This window comes from Schistocerca serialis, chromosome 1 (genome assembly GCF_023864345.2).
Source record: "Schistocerca serialis cubense isolate TAMUIC-IGC-003099 chromosome 1, iqSchSeri2.2, whole genome shotgun sequence".
NCBI lineage: Eukaryota > Metazoa > Arthropoda > Insecta > Orthoptera > Acrididae > Schistocerca > Schistocerca serialis.
This window is the reverse complement of record NC_064638.1, coordinates 1,178,875,232-1,178,888,380: the sequence shown is the minus strand read 5'-3', so window position 1 is coordinate 1,178,888,380 and position 13,149 is coordinate 1,178,875,232.

The window sequence follows — 13,149 nt, the reverse complement described above, 5'->3', positions numbered from 1 at the left end:
CGAGTTGTAGTCCCAGAAATGTAACACTGTCAACCTTTTCGATCCGCATGTCTTCATATGTTATAAACATGCTGTCGCTGGAGAAATCGAGCAGTTTGCAAATCTGACATAAAACTTGGATTAGCGTACTCACACTTTCCCCAATAGGACTAGCTTTTACAGCACAGGAGTAAATGAATCTGTCACATTATGTATATTTTTTGTTGTGTTACAAGGCTGTACACTTTATTCTATTATGTGAGCAGCACAAGAAATTAAGCTTCGAATTTAACCTACAGTACTCAGTTTACATATTACTTCATACTTAAAAACGCACGTTGTTAACATTTTACTTAAACAGTGCTTTGGTGAAGTTCCGCATACTTTCTGCCGCAGCTGCGAAGATAATATTTCTAATAGCGACCGATAACCTACAAACATATAATATGAAACACTAATAATCGTTCTAACATCAACTAAAATGTACCCGGAGTTAATAAGCTAAGGTTATGACACGATTCATACGACATTCCTGCTATTTCACACTACTCGCAGTTATACTGATAACTAAACTGATGGATTCCAACTATGTCGTTATTTAACTGTCGGAGTATTCGGTATTCGCTAGCGAAAAATAACTTGGCAGTTATTAATAATGGTTAACGATAACGGTTATCAAAGAATAACTGGAACTGTGATAACGGTTACTCCAGAATAACCGTTTGGCCCACCTCTACGACAGAGTAAATAAACATGAAACAATCGACAATCACACCAGCGATGTATATTGAACCATCACAGGTTAGCCACAACACATAATTTATCTCACATCACTAAAATGTACCTGATGAACACGGACGTTAATAATAACACCATTTGACAGCAGTTTAACAGCGCCACAGTGGGTCACGCCCATGTAGAACACATTTCAAAAAAAATTTAAAAATAGTTGTAGTCTTCGGAATTGAATAAATTATAAATCTATTAAAAGGTAATAGTCTGCAGATTCAGAAAACGCAAAAAAGTAAAAATTGAACTTTTCATGATTTTGAGCCTTTCCGGAGCCCCTTAAATGCCTCCCTAAGGGGCCGAAATGTAGGGGATTTTAATACACACTGACGGAAAAAAATCACAACACCCAAAAGGAGTTGTACATAGAAAGCTGACAGGCGTGTTTCTTCATCTGAAAGATAATATCTATTCAAATTTTGCGCCAGTCGCATTAGAGTGTATATACTCCATTCATCATAAGAATAAACCTCACGTAAACATTACACTATGTTTCCAGAATGAAACTTTCACTCTGCATCGGAGTGGGCGCTGATATGAAACTTCCTGGCAGATTAAAACTATGTGCAAGACTGAGACTCGAACTCGGGACCTTTGCCTTTCACGGGCAAGTGCTCTACCAATTTTTTTTATTTCTCATTTTGTTCTATATTGTTCGTTGAATTTCTTGGGGGCGGGCATCCGATGACACCTGTTCAGGTTCTTCGTTAATCCGTTCACTCAGTTTTTTTTGTTACAGGTGGTGACTAACCCTCTGACCGAACACGCTGAGCTACTGTACCAGCTCCAACTGAGCTACCCATGTAGCGCTGTTATAGAGTACTTGCCCATGAAAGGCAAAGGTGCCGAATTCGAGTTACGATCTGGTGCACAGTATTAATCTGCCATGATGTTTCATATCAGCGCACACTCAGATGCAGAGTGAAAATTTCATTCTGGAAACATCCCCCAGGTTATGGCAAAGCCATGTCTCCTCGATATCCTTTCTTCCAGGACTATTAGTTCTGCAAGTTTCGCAGGAGAGGTTCTGTGAAGTCTGGAAGGCAGGGGAGAAAGTACTGCGGAAGTAAGGCTGTGTTAGGGGTTGTGGGGTTTAGTTGGGTAAAGCCTAGTTTACACTACGACATTGGGTATCTCACATCACTAAAATGTACCTGATGAACACGGACGTTAATAATAACACCATTTGACAGCAGTTTAACAGCGCCACAGTGGGTCACGCCCATGTAGAACACATTTCAAAAAAAATTTAAAAATAGTTGTAGTCTTCGGAATTGAATAAATTATAAATCTATTAAAAGGTAATAGTCTGCAGATTCAGAAAACGCAAAAAAGTAAAAATTGAACTTTTCATGATTTTGAGCCTTTCCGGAGCCCCTTAAATGCCTCCCTAAGGGGCCGAAATGTAGGGGATTTTAATACACACTGACGGAAAAAAATCACAACACACAAAAGGAGTTGTACATAGAAAGCTGACAGGCGTGTTTCTTCATCTGAAAGATAATATCTATTCAAATTTTGCGCCAGTCGCATTAGAGTGTATATACTCCATTCATCATAAGAATAAACCTCACGTAAACATTACACTATGTTTCCAGAATGAAACTTTCACTCTGCATCGGAGTGGGCGCTGATATGAAACTTCCTGGCAGATTAAAACTATGTGCAAGACTGAGACTCGAACTCGGGACCTTTGCCTTTCACGGGCAAGTGCTCTACCAATTTTTTTTATTTCTCATTTTGTTCTATATTGTTCGTTGAATTTCTTGGGGGCGGGCATCCGATGACACCTGTTCAGGTTCTTCGTTAATCCGTTCACTCAGTTTTTTTTGTTACAGGTGGTGACTAACCCTCTGACCGAACACGCTGAGCTACTGTACCAGCTCCAACTGAGCTACCCATGTAGCGCTGTTATAGAGTACTTGCCCATGAAAGGCAAAGGTGCCGAATTCGAGTTACGATCTGGTGCACAGTATTAATCTGCCATGATGTTTCATATCAGCGCACACTCAGATGCAGAGTGAAAATTTCATTCTGGAAACATCCCCCAGGTTATGGCAAAGCCATGTCTCCTCGATATCCTTTCTTCCAGGACTATTAGTTCTGCAAGTTTCGCAGGAGAGGTTCTGTGAAGTCTGGAAGGCAGGGGAGAAAGTACTGCGGAAGTAAGGCTGTGTTAGGGGTTGTGGGGTTTAGTTGGGTAAAGCCTAGTTTACACTACGACATTGGGTATCTCACATCACTAAAATGTACCTGATGAACACGGACGTTAATAATAACACCATTTGACAGCAGTTTAACAGCGCCACAGTGGGTCACGCCCATGTAGAACACATTTCAAAAAAAATTTAAAAATAGTTGTAGTCTTCGGAATTGAATAAATTATAAATCTATTAAAAGGTAATAGTCTGCAGATTCAGAAAACGCAAAAAAGTAAAAATTGAACTTTTCATGATTTTGAGCCTTTCCGGAGCCCCTTAAATGCCTCCCTAAGGGGCCGAAATGTAGGGGATTTTAATACACACTGACGGAAAAAAATCACAACACCCAAAAGGAGTTGTACATAGAAAGCTGACAGGCGTGTTTCTTCATCTGAAAGATAATATCTATTCAAATTTTGCGCCAGTCGCATTAGAGTGTATATACTCCATTCATCATAAGAATAAACCTCACGTAAACATTACACTATGTTTCCAGAATGAAACTTTCACTCTGCATCGGAGTGGGCGCTGATATGAAACTTCCTGGCAGATTAAAACTATGTGCAAGACTGAGACTCGAACTCGGGACCTTTGCCTTTCACGGGCAAGTGCTCTACCAATTTTTTTTATTTCTCATTTTGTTCTATATTGTTCGTTGAATTTCTTGGGGGCGGGCATCCGATGACACCTGTTCAGGTTCTTCGTTAATCCGTTCACTCAGTTTTTTTTGTTACAGGTGGTGACTAACCCTCTGACCGAACACGCTGAGCTACTGTACCAGCTCCAACTGAGCTACCCATGTAGCGCTGTTATAGAGTACTTGCCCATGAAAGGCAAAGGTGCCGAATTCGAGTTACGATCTGGTGCACAGTATTAATCTGCCATGATGTTTCATATCAGCGCACACTCAGATGCAGAGTGAAAATTTCATTCTGGAAACATCCCCCAGGTTATGGCAAAGCCATGTCTCCTCGATATCCTTTCTTCCAGGACTATTAGTTCTGCAAGTTTCGCAGGAGAGGTTCTGTGAAGTCTGGAAGGCAGGGGAGAAAGTACTGCGGAAGTAAGGCTGTGTTAGGGGTTGTGGGGTTTAGTTGGGTAAAGCCTAGTTTACACTACGACATTGGGTTGTGCCACTCGTTGAGTGGAATGAGTTACACTCAAGTGGTTTCATATATATGACTGTAGACATGGCGACACGGCCACTATACACATCAGCTTCGTCGTTTTGTGAGTCCCTGAGTCATGTCTAAAATTAAAGTTTAGGCAGCTGCATGTCGCACAAGTTGTGATGAAGTTAAAGCTTGTTGCATAGAATCGCTGCATAAGAAAAAAATAAGAAACGTGACTGGATGAAGAAAACACGTCAGCTCGGTTGCTCAGCACCCTTGCTGAAATAATTTATAACGGAAGGTCCAAGAAGTTCTTTTAATTATTGATTGATTGATTTTTATTGCCAAAAACAAAACATTTACACTGATGTAAAGCTTGTATAAGCAATGTCAATATATGCACAAACTACAATGACAATAAATACATAAATAATTAATCTATGTTAGAAATTATGCACACAGAAATCTTCCATTGCATAAAAACAGTTTGGAATTAATGAAGTTCTTACACATATATTAAATTTTTTCAGCCCCAGACTCTTAACTGACTCTGATAGTAAATGAAATAGCGTTACAGAAGTGTGTTTGAAGCTGTTTAGAGTTTTGGTATATGAGCAGTAATATTTTCTTACATCATTACAGTGTCGTGTGTTATAACTATGTACATCAAAATTCAAATCAAAACTAGAAAAGTTCTTTTTAATGTACAAGAGGCATTGAAATATGTATATACATGGCAAGGTCATAATGCTAAGTTTAATAAATAATTCTCTACAGTGAGTTCTAGGTGGTACTTTACATATCTGTCTGACAGCTTTTTTCTGGGCTGTAAATAAGCATTTTGAGTAGCAGTTATTTCCCCACAAGATTGTCCCATACGTAAAATGAGAGTGAATATAACTATAATAGACAGAAAGCAAAATTTTCTCATCTACTGTTGCTTGTAATTTTCTGAGCATAAATATTCCTTTAGAAATTTTTTGTGTTAAAGTAATTCACATGTGCCTGCCAGCCTAAATTATTTTGCAAAACAATGCCAAGAAACTTTACAGGACCTGTCTCTAAGGTGATTCTATTGTTATAAGAAATGTTTAATTCCTGTGTTTTATTTATGTTCATAGACAGGCTATTGGCATTGCACCAGTCAAAAAATATATCTACCTTGAGTGAGGTAGAGTTACTTATGTTATTGTTCGTAGGCACTGTAACACTTAAACTGTGTTGTGAATTGGCAGGAGCCAATTCACGGAGTTTGGAGGAAGCCGAAAGGCATGCGTTTAAGCTCACGCAGGCTGGCGTGAGGTCTGGAGAATGACAAGGAATTGTAGTAGCCAAAAATAGTACATAGCTTCTGGAATACTTAACTTTAATCCATAATTGGTGTACATCGCTCTTGACGGTGCATTAATAACAATCTCAATATAAACTGGTAATGGCGCCATGCTAGGTCGTAGCAAATGACGTAGCTGAAGGCTATGCTAACGATCGTCTCGGCAAATGAGAGAGTATTTGTCAGTGAACCTTTCCTAGCAAAGTCGTCTGTACAACTGGGGCGAGTGCTAGTAAGTCTCTCTAGACCTGCCGTGTGGCGGCGCTCGGTCTGCAATCACTGACAGTGGCGACACGCGGGTCCGACGTATACTAACGGACCGCGGCCGATTTAAAGGCTACCACCTAGCAAGTGTGGTGTCTGGCGGTGACACCACAATCTGCATACAAGTAGCAGTTTGTAGTATCATCTATTACAGTGCTAGATACGTCATTCATACATAATATGAACAAGACAGGGCCCAAGATTGACCCTTGAGGAACATCATGGTTAATGGGTAAGAAACTAGAATATTGGTTATTGAAGTAAACAGTTTGAGATCTATTAGATAAGTATGACTGAATAATTTTAACAGCAGAGACTGAGAAACCTACAGTTTTTAATTTCAGCAGCAGTGTTGTGGCACACAGTGTCAAACGCTTTTGATAAATCAAAAAACTTTGTACTTACAATAAATTTTTCTTCTTTTGCTTCAAGACATTTACATATGTAGCTCATAACAGCATCACGAGTCGATAGATTTTTCCTAAACCCAAACTGGCTATTTGAAAGTAATTGATGAGAATCTAGAAAATTAATCATTTGAATACTCATTAGTTTCTCAATGACCTTGGATAAAAGTGGTACAAGAGAAACTGGCCTATAATTGCTAGGAAAATTATTGTCACCTTTTTTGTGGACTGGGATTACTTTAGCTACTTTTAATTTTTCAGGGAAACAACTTTCATCAAAGCAGTAGTTTATGATGTGGCAGAGAACCTCTGCTATATTATGACTACTAAGTTTCAATATTATAGAGCTGATATTGTAAACATCCAGTGAATCACTTTTGCTAAGAGAATGAATGACAGAGTGTACATCTTCTACACAAATGTGTTCAAAATAAAACACATTTTCCATAGCATTTTGGTTTTTACAGGCAACATCCAAATAGTAGCTAGGTTCATGTTTACTATCAGGTATCTTAATAACTACACTATCTACACTGTTTACAAAATAATTATTAAAACTTTCAGCACTAATTTGGATCTAGATACAAATTCTTTGCTACGTGATGCTTGATTCTCATTAATGATTTTCCATATTTCTTTTGGTTTATTAATGGCTTGTGCAACCAATTTGCAATTATATTCTAATTTAGCTTTCTTAATACCCAATCTGTACTGATATTTGCATTCTCTATATCTTACTTTGGCATGCAAACAAGATGAATTCTTTGCTAGTTAGTAGAAATTGTTGCATTGATCTTTAAGTTTTCGTAGTTTCTGTGTGTACCACATATTTTTATTGATAGTTGATGCCCTGCTCATTTTAACACATTTGTTCTTTAATGGCAGGCCAATGTTAACTGCCACATGAATAATTCAAGAAAGTTGTTGAACTGGTTTTCTGCTCCAGTGTTACCATACACACACAACCAATTAATTTCCCTGAGACATTTTAGAAAAAAAACAGATATATTACAGTCACTAATTGTACATTGTGTCTTAGAAATCACAGAAGGCTTGGTGACATTAAAAATCATTGCATCCATGTTTACATGAATAATAATTTCATGATGATCAGAAAGAAGAGTGTCAATCACATTTGTATCGTATTTTTAAGAATGAAAAGTTGTAACAATATTGTCTATACAAGTACCCATGTTTACACTACCAGGCCTGGTGATTACATTCTTCAGCATGATATTCATCCCATAGCTTTTAACTAAACTATTTATTTCGAAGTTGTCAGAATTACTGGAGTTGAAATTAATATAAAAATCAGCCATTAGAATTACATTAACTTTCATTAAAAACATTGTGTTTAATAAGATGTCCAACCTTTCAAAAAATTCTCTCTTATTTTCCAATACTGGGTTCCTGTAAATACAGATAAAGGCTGTTCCATAAGTCACAATGTAACAGGCAGATATTTCAAATGTTTCCTCCTCAGATAAATTTGTTACACAAGGTAGTTCTTAATTAAAATGGCAGAGCCACCTCGTTTCTTATCTTTACGGCAAAAGTAAGAGGCTACTTTAAAATCTGGAATGCCTGTCAAGTTGATGCCATCAGGGTTCATCCAATGTTCAGCTAAACCAAGGACTTCTATTTGCTTTTCCTCGATCAGAACGTGCACTGCATCTGTTTTATCTAACAAGCCCTGTATGTTAAGAAACGTAATCTTAGCAGTATAGTTGGGTATAATGTTATTAGATTTGGAGATACTGCCTGCTGAACTATTTATTTACTGTTTTTTAGTATGGGTTGGGCCCTGGTCAACAGGAAGTTACCAAGCCTGATCAGGACTAGGCTTGGTCAGTGACTCACGTTTTCCTGGTTCTTTAAACCTGCTTTCATTTTACTATATTGGATTAATGTAGAACTACTCTCACTTAATTTAGTGCCAAAGTCTAATACTACTTTTTTGGATAATTTGAGAATTCTTTCACTTACATATTTTTTACCAAGATTTTATCTTAGAATGTCACCAGAACTGTTCTAAATAAAGTTAATTATGCGATAAGAAATAAAGGTACTGTAATGCAAGAAGCATTGCCGCCAGAACTGAAATTACATGTCATATTGCGTGCATTACAATAGAGAGCAGTCAGCATGCTGTAAGATATGGTTTTAGTTGGTGATGACGCTATTTCATTAACACCAATAATTATTAACATTAACATTAATAATTAGTAACATTAGCAACAATAATTACTCGAAGCAGGCCGCATTAAGAAGAGAATGGTTTGCAAACTACTCTCTTGAAAATAGATCTTTACAGTGGCAATATTTCAAAATTCGAACATATGTGAATGGGGAGCACTGCAGCAACGTTTCAGATGGATAAATACTGAATAAAGAATGCAGCATCTTGAATTTGTATATCCTTCCTTCCTGTCAACGATATTCCTTAACAAAGAGTTGGCCAACTCGAACAATGGGATTTTAGTCTTGTAGACGAGAGCATTGCCACAGCTAGAATTACTCAATAAATTTTACCCTGCAGCTCAGATATTGTCAAACAATCCATGTTATGATCGCACATGACGGTCTCAGAGGCAGCAATATGTTGCTTATTTTTGTAATCAGCATCACTGAAATCCCACAAACACCTATGCGAAGCATAGATATCCAAAAAGTGAACATTATTCTCCGTTCCCTAGTTCATATTTCCGTTTGTCTACACTCTACGAACACACATAGCCTCAAAACGCATGCAGCTAGTGTCGCCAAAGCTGGAACACGCCGAAAGTGTTTGGTTTCATTAACGAGTTGCGCACACGCGCATCGCGCATGCGCACTGACCGGTAGCGCAGTTGCCAGCAACCTAGTGTCGTAAACTAGGCTTAACTCAGTTGGTAGAACACTTGCCAGCGTAAGGCAAATTGTGATGGGGAGCTCGTGAATGAGTCGTTCAAATGAACGCTTCACTCCAGTGAAGCGTGAACTAACCACTCAATTTCAATGAACTGGTACTTCAAACTCTTCACAGATAGCACACTCCACACTTTTTTCTAGTTCACTCACTCTCTTCCCCTCTCCCTCCCACAGTACATCGGCGCTACGTCACTCATTCTCCCTTCACTTCAGTCCTCCCTCTACTGCCTGTCGACGAATCGCGCGGTGTTTGTTGGGAAGGATAGGGTTAGGTGTGGTAAGGGCGGTGAGGGGCGAGGGGAAGGTAGCGTCAGCTGCTTCCTGCAGTGCTGTGTGAGCACCCACAGCCAACATGAAAATAAAATGCTTACCTTGTGAGTCTGGAACTGAAGCATGCGTGGAATCCACGCTTGAAAGATAATCGTTCGTGTAGGAATGTTTATCTCGTACACATTATTGAAATAATTACACTAAATGTCAATTTGACGATACACACACAGACACACACACACACACACACACACACACACACACACACACATATATATATATATATATATATATATATATATATATATATATATAAACATCAACGGATTTGGTGAATGTTCAGAGATTTCCGTTTAAAAACATGATTTGTTCCACTGTTTTTTTGCTGTCAGGCGATTTCTTCTGTCAGTTATAAGGTATCCTGCCTTCGAGAACACTCTTTCACATGGCGTCAAGGTTGCGACAATACACAGGTCGTATTTTTGCAAGTTCAAAGAGAGAGGGGTACACTGACAGCCGTTCAGACCACCACTGAAGTGGATTGCCTTGTCTCTGTAGCAGAGACTCTTGTAAATATTTGTCCACCTCCACTATTGCAGCAGCTCTTGGGTGTGGATTACTCTGCAGCCTGGAAAACACTTCATCAAATTCGAGCCAGAGACTACTAGTAGATTCAGTGGTTGGAACTGAGATTGTTGCAGTAGCAGTGGATGTGTTCCTCACAAATTTCTCACAGTGCCTGATCAAGTTTAATTTCACCTTCTCAGCAGAATTTTTATCAGCAAAACCATGTAATTTGAACCGGGATCCAATGCAGTTGCTTCCTCGAAAATTGAATTTTCCTCTATATTTCTAAATCGTCGTTTTAGGTCTTCAGCTAACTTTCCGGCCATCTGTTGCACGTCTACATGAATTTCAGTGTTATTAACAAACCTGCAACACCATTTTTTCAACGAGCGACTAAGGAGTACAACTGACAACATTTTCATGTGACATTTCCTCAGTGCAGTCTTTGAAAACTTTCAACAGGTCACAGGCTTGTGTTACACTCGCAATGTCCTCTGCAGTCAGATTTGGAAGATCCGGATAATTCAGAGTGATAACTGTCATTAGGGAATTCTTAACCTCGATTATTCTTCACAGCGTATCATAGGTTGAATTCCATCTTGTAACAGTGTCCTGTTTTAGTGTCAGAACTGGCTCTTTTAACTGTTCCTGCATCTTTTTCAGTTTCGTGCAGGCCTGCGAACTTCTTTTAAAAAATTCAACAGTTTTTTTTACTTGATTCAGAATGGGTTGAATGTGCGGAAGCCCATTCTGAACAATTAAATTGAGTGTGTGCGCAAAGCAGGGGATGTGTTTCCAGGCTGTGAGTCTTATAGCTGCCACAGTATTAGCAGCATTGTCGCTGACATCACACACGACTTTTTCTTGAATGCCCCATTCCCTTGTGACACATAGCAGTTCTTCCGAGAGTTTTTCTGATGTGCGCCTTTCGTCATATTTAAAGAACTCTAGGAGGGAAGGCGCCAGCTCCAGGTCTTTAATGTAGTGTGCTGTCACCGACAAATAACTCTCATTTGTAGTTGAGGTCCACCCATCCATTGTCAGCACAACCGCTTCCGCAGAATTAATTTTGACTCTCACAATTTCTTTCATCATGGCGCACTGTTGTTGTAGCAGTGTGTTGGAAATGGTCTTCCGAGATGGCATTCTGTAAGCACCATTCAGTTTGCCTACAAAACTTTGGAAATGTTTGCTTTCCACTATGTTGAAGGGCAAATAATCCTTTACAACAGTCTGCAGAAGTGCGAAATCTATCTCCTGATTTCTTTTGTTAGAAAGAGGTTTCGGAAAATACATAGGTAACGTTCCGTGATATTGATGTCTGCTGTCTGATAATGAAGTGATACTGTTATTTTCTGGCACCAACTGCTGTTCGCTTCTGGCATTTGCTGATGTTGGTTCCGGATTGTCCGGGTTCTTTGTCCAAGAAATATCGGAAGATGCAGGAGCAGGGGGCGCTAAGCGCCTGACTGACAATGACACTGTTGGATGCAGCACTCGAACATGGCGCGCTAAATTAAATGTATTTCCTTCTTTATATGAAACACACTTAGAACAACAATTATACTTTGCTTTCCCATCACCTAAATCGGCGAAGAAACCCCAAATTTCACTACTTTTACGCGATGGCGAGTTGCTAGCCATTGTATGAGAGTTAAAAGACGGAAAAACTGCTTTCCAAAGAAAATAAAGCGGGATTTTACCTGAAATCGTACCAATGACTACAGGTGATAGTTTACGTTTTGAATTTGGAGGGTTATTATTCTCAACAAAAATAAAATCTACAGGAAAACTTCTGAATAATTACTTAACGTAGGTATATAGACTTTGTAACAGTGGTAAACATACTCATTCTATTTTGCATTAAATTTTAAAAGGAACATAAAATTGGACAGCATTTCGTTGGTAGCCCTAGTTTTCAGTCCATGAATACAACAAATAAGGTTTCACTTGGCAGATAAATACTTTTTTTGGGCGCTTCATGAGAAAATGTCGAGCAAGATTAAATGTAATACCTTCTTCATATGTGACAGGTTTCTCTGTTTATCTTTCCTCGGTCCCCTTCGTCCATGCTCTAATAACTCTCAGACACTGTAAGAGCGTAAAACGTTGCGTGCACGTTAGTGCATAGTTCGGCCATCTGTTGGCAAAATTATGAAGTATTACGAAGCTTTATTGTACGAGCGAGGCGAAGCGAGCGTAGCCGCGGCTGAGCGGCGAACTGGGCAACTTCGCCAGGCTTCTGTACTTCATGAAAGAACTACTTCATTTGAACGCTTCATGGCAAAGAGTGAAACGAACGAAGCAGTTCACGGGAATGAACGAGTTCGACCCATCTCTAAAGGCAAAGGACTCGAGCACGAGTCCCAGTCCAGCACACAGTTTTCATCTGCCAGGTAGTTTTATTACATTATGTATTCTTCCGCGTTTCCTGGAACGTTATTGGATTTCGTTTCACGTGTCTCAAGTACAGTCATGTACGATAATTTGGATATGTTTCATGCTGTGCGTTACGTATACATAGACTCAGCGATGATAGGGCACAACAGTTTTACCAGCGCATTTAACATGGACAGCAATGGCCAGGCAAATGATCCAACTAACCTGCAGTGACGTGAACGGTTGCAGTAAAGACGTAAAACGAGACAAACAGGGAACAATATAGGTTTGAATGTCATTTAATTTTTAAACAGAATAAAATTATATATGGCAAAACTCAGGCGATATGCTTCTTAGGTGACCTGATGGAAAACATAGCATGTCTTCGATCTTCGCAAACACTGTATTGTAATTAAAGACAAGAGTGATGAAAATATCTGACTTTAACAAGAGTAATTTTTCTGTGTTAGCTATTCGTGGCGTAAAAGCACTCTGCTGATTTCCAAAGTAATTAAATATTGAAGGTATTACAGTCAACCGTCTGGTAATCTCTGAACTCCTTCCATATTGGACACTGAGGAATACATTCCGGTACTGCTATGTTGATACCGAGGCGATCAGCAACAGAATCCCAAGCCACTAGAAGAGTCCACATTTGCTCTTCCTCTTTTATGACGTACTATTCTGCATTTCGCCGTCGTTCGGCAGTGACATATCACAAAGCTCAGTGTATAAGTTCCAGTACGTTTGCCAGCAAAAGTCTTGTTATTTCTCGCGACAAATTCCATAACTTGGCTCTAGATCAGCTCTGTTGGGTTCAGGTAGCAATGGTATGGTGATAACTGTAAAAATGCAGCATTTGTACAGTGTGTTCGATGCTGTGAAAATTACTATTTTCCATGTTTCTACAACCCTTATCACTCTGGCTCCTGTGAGGTCAC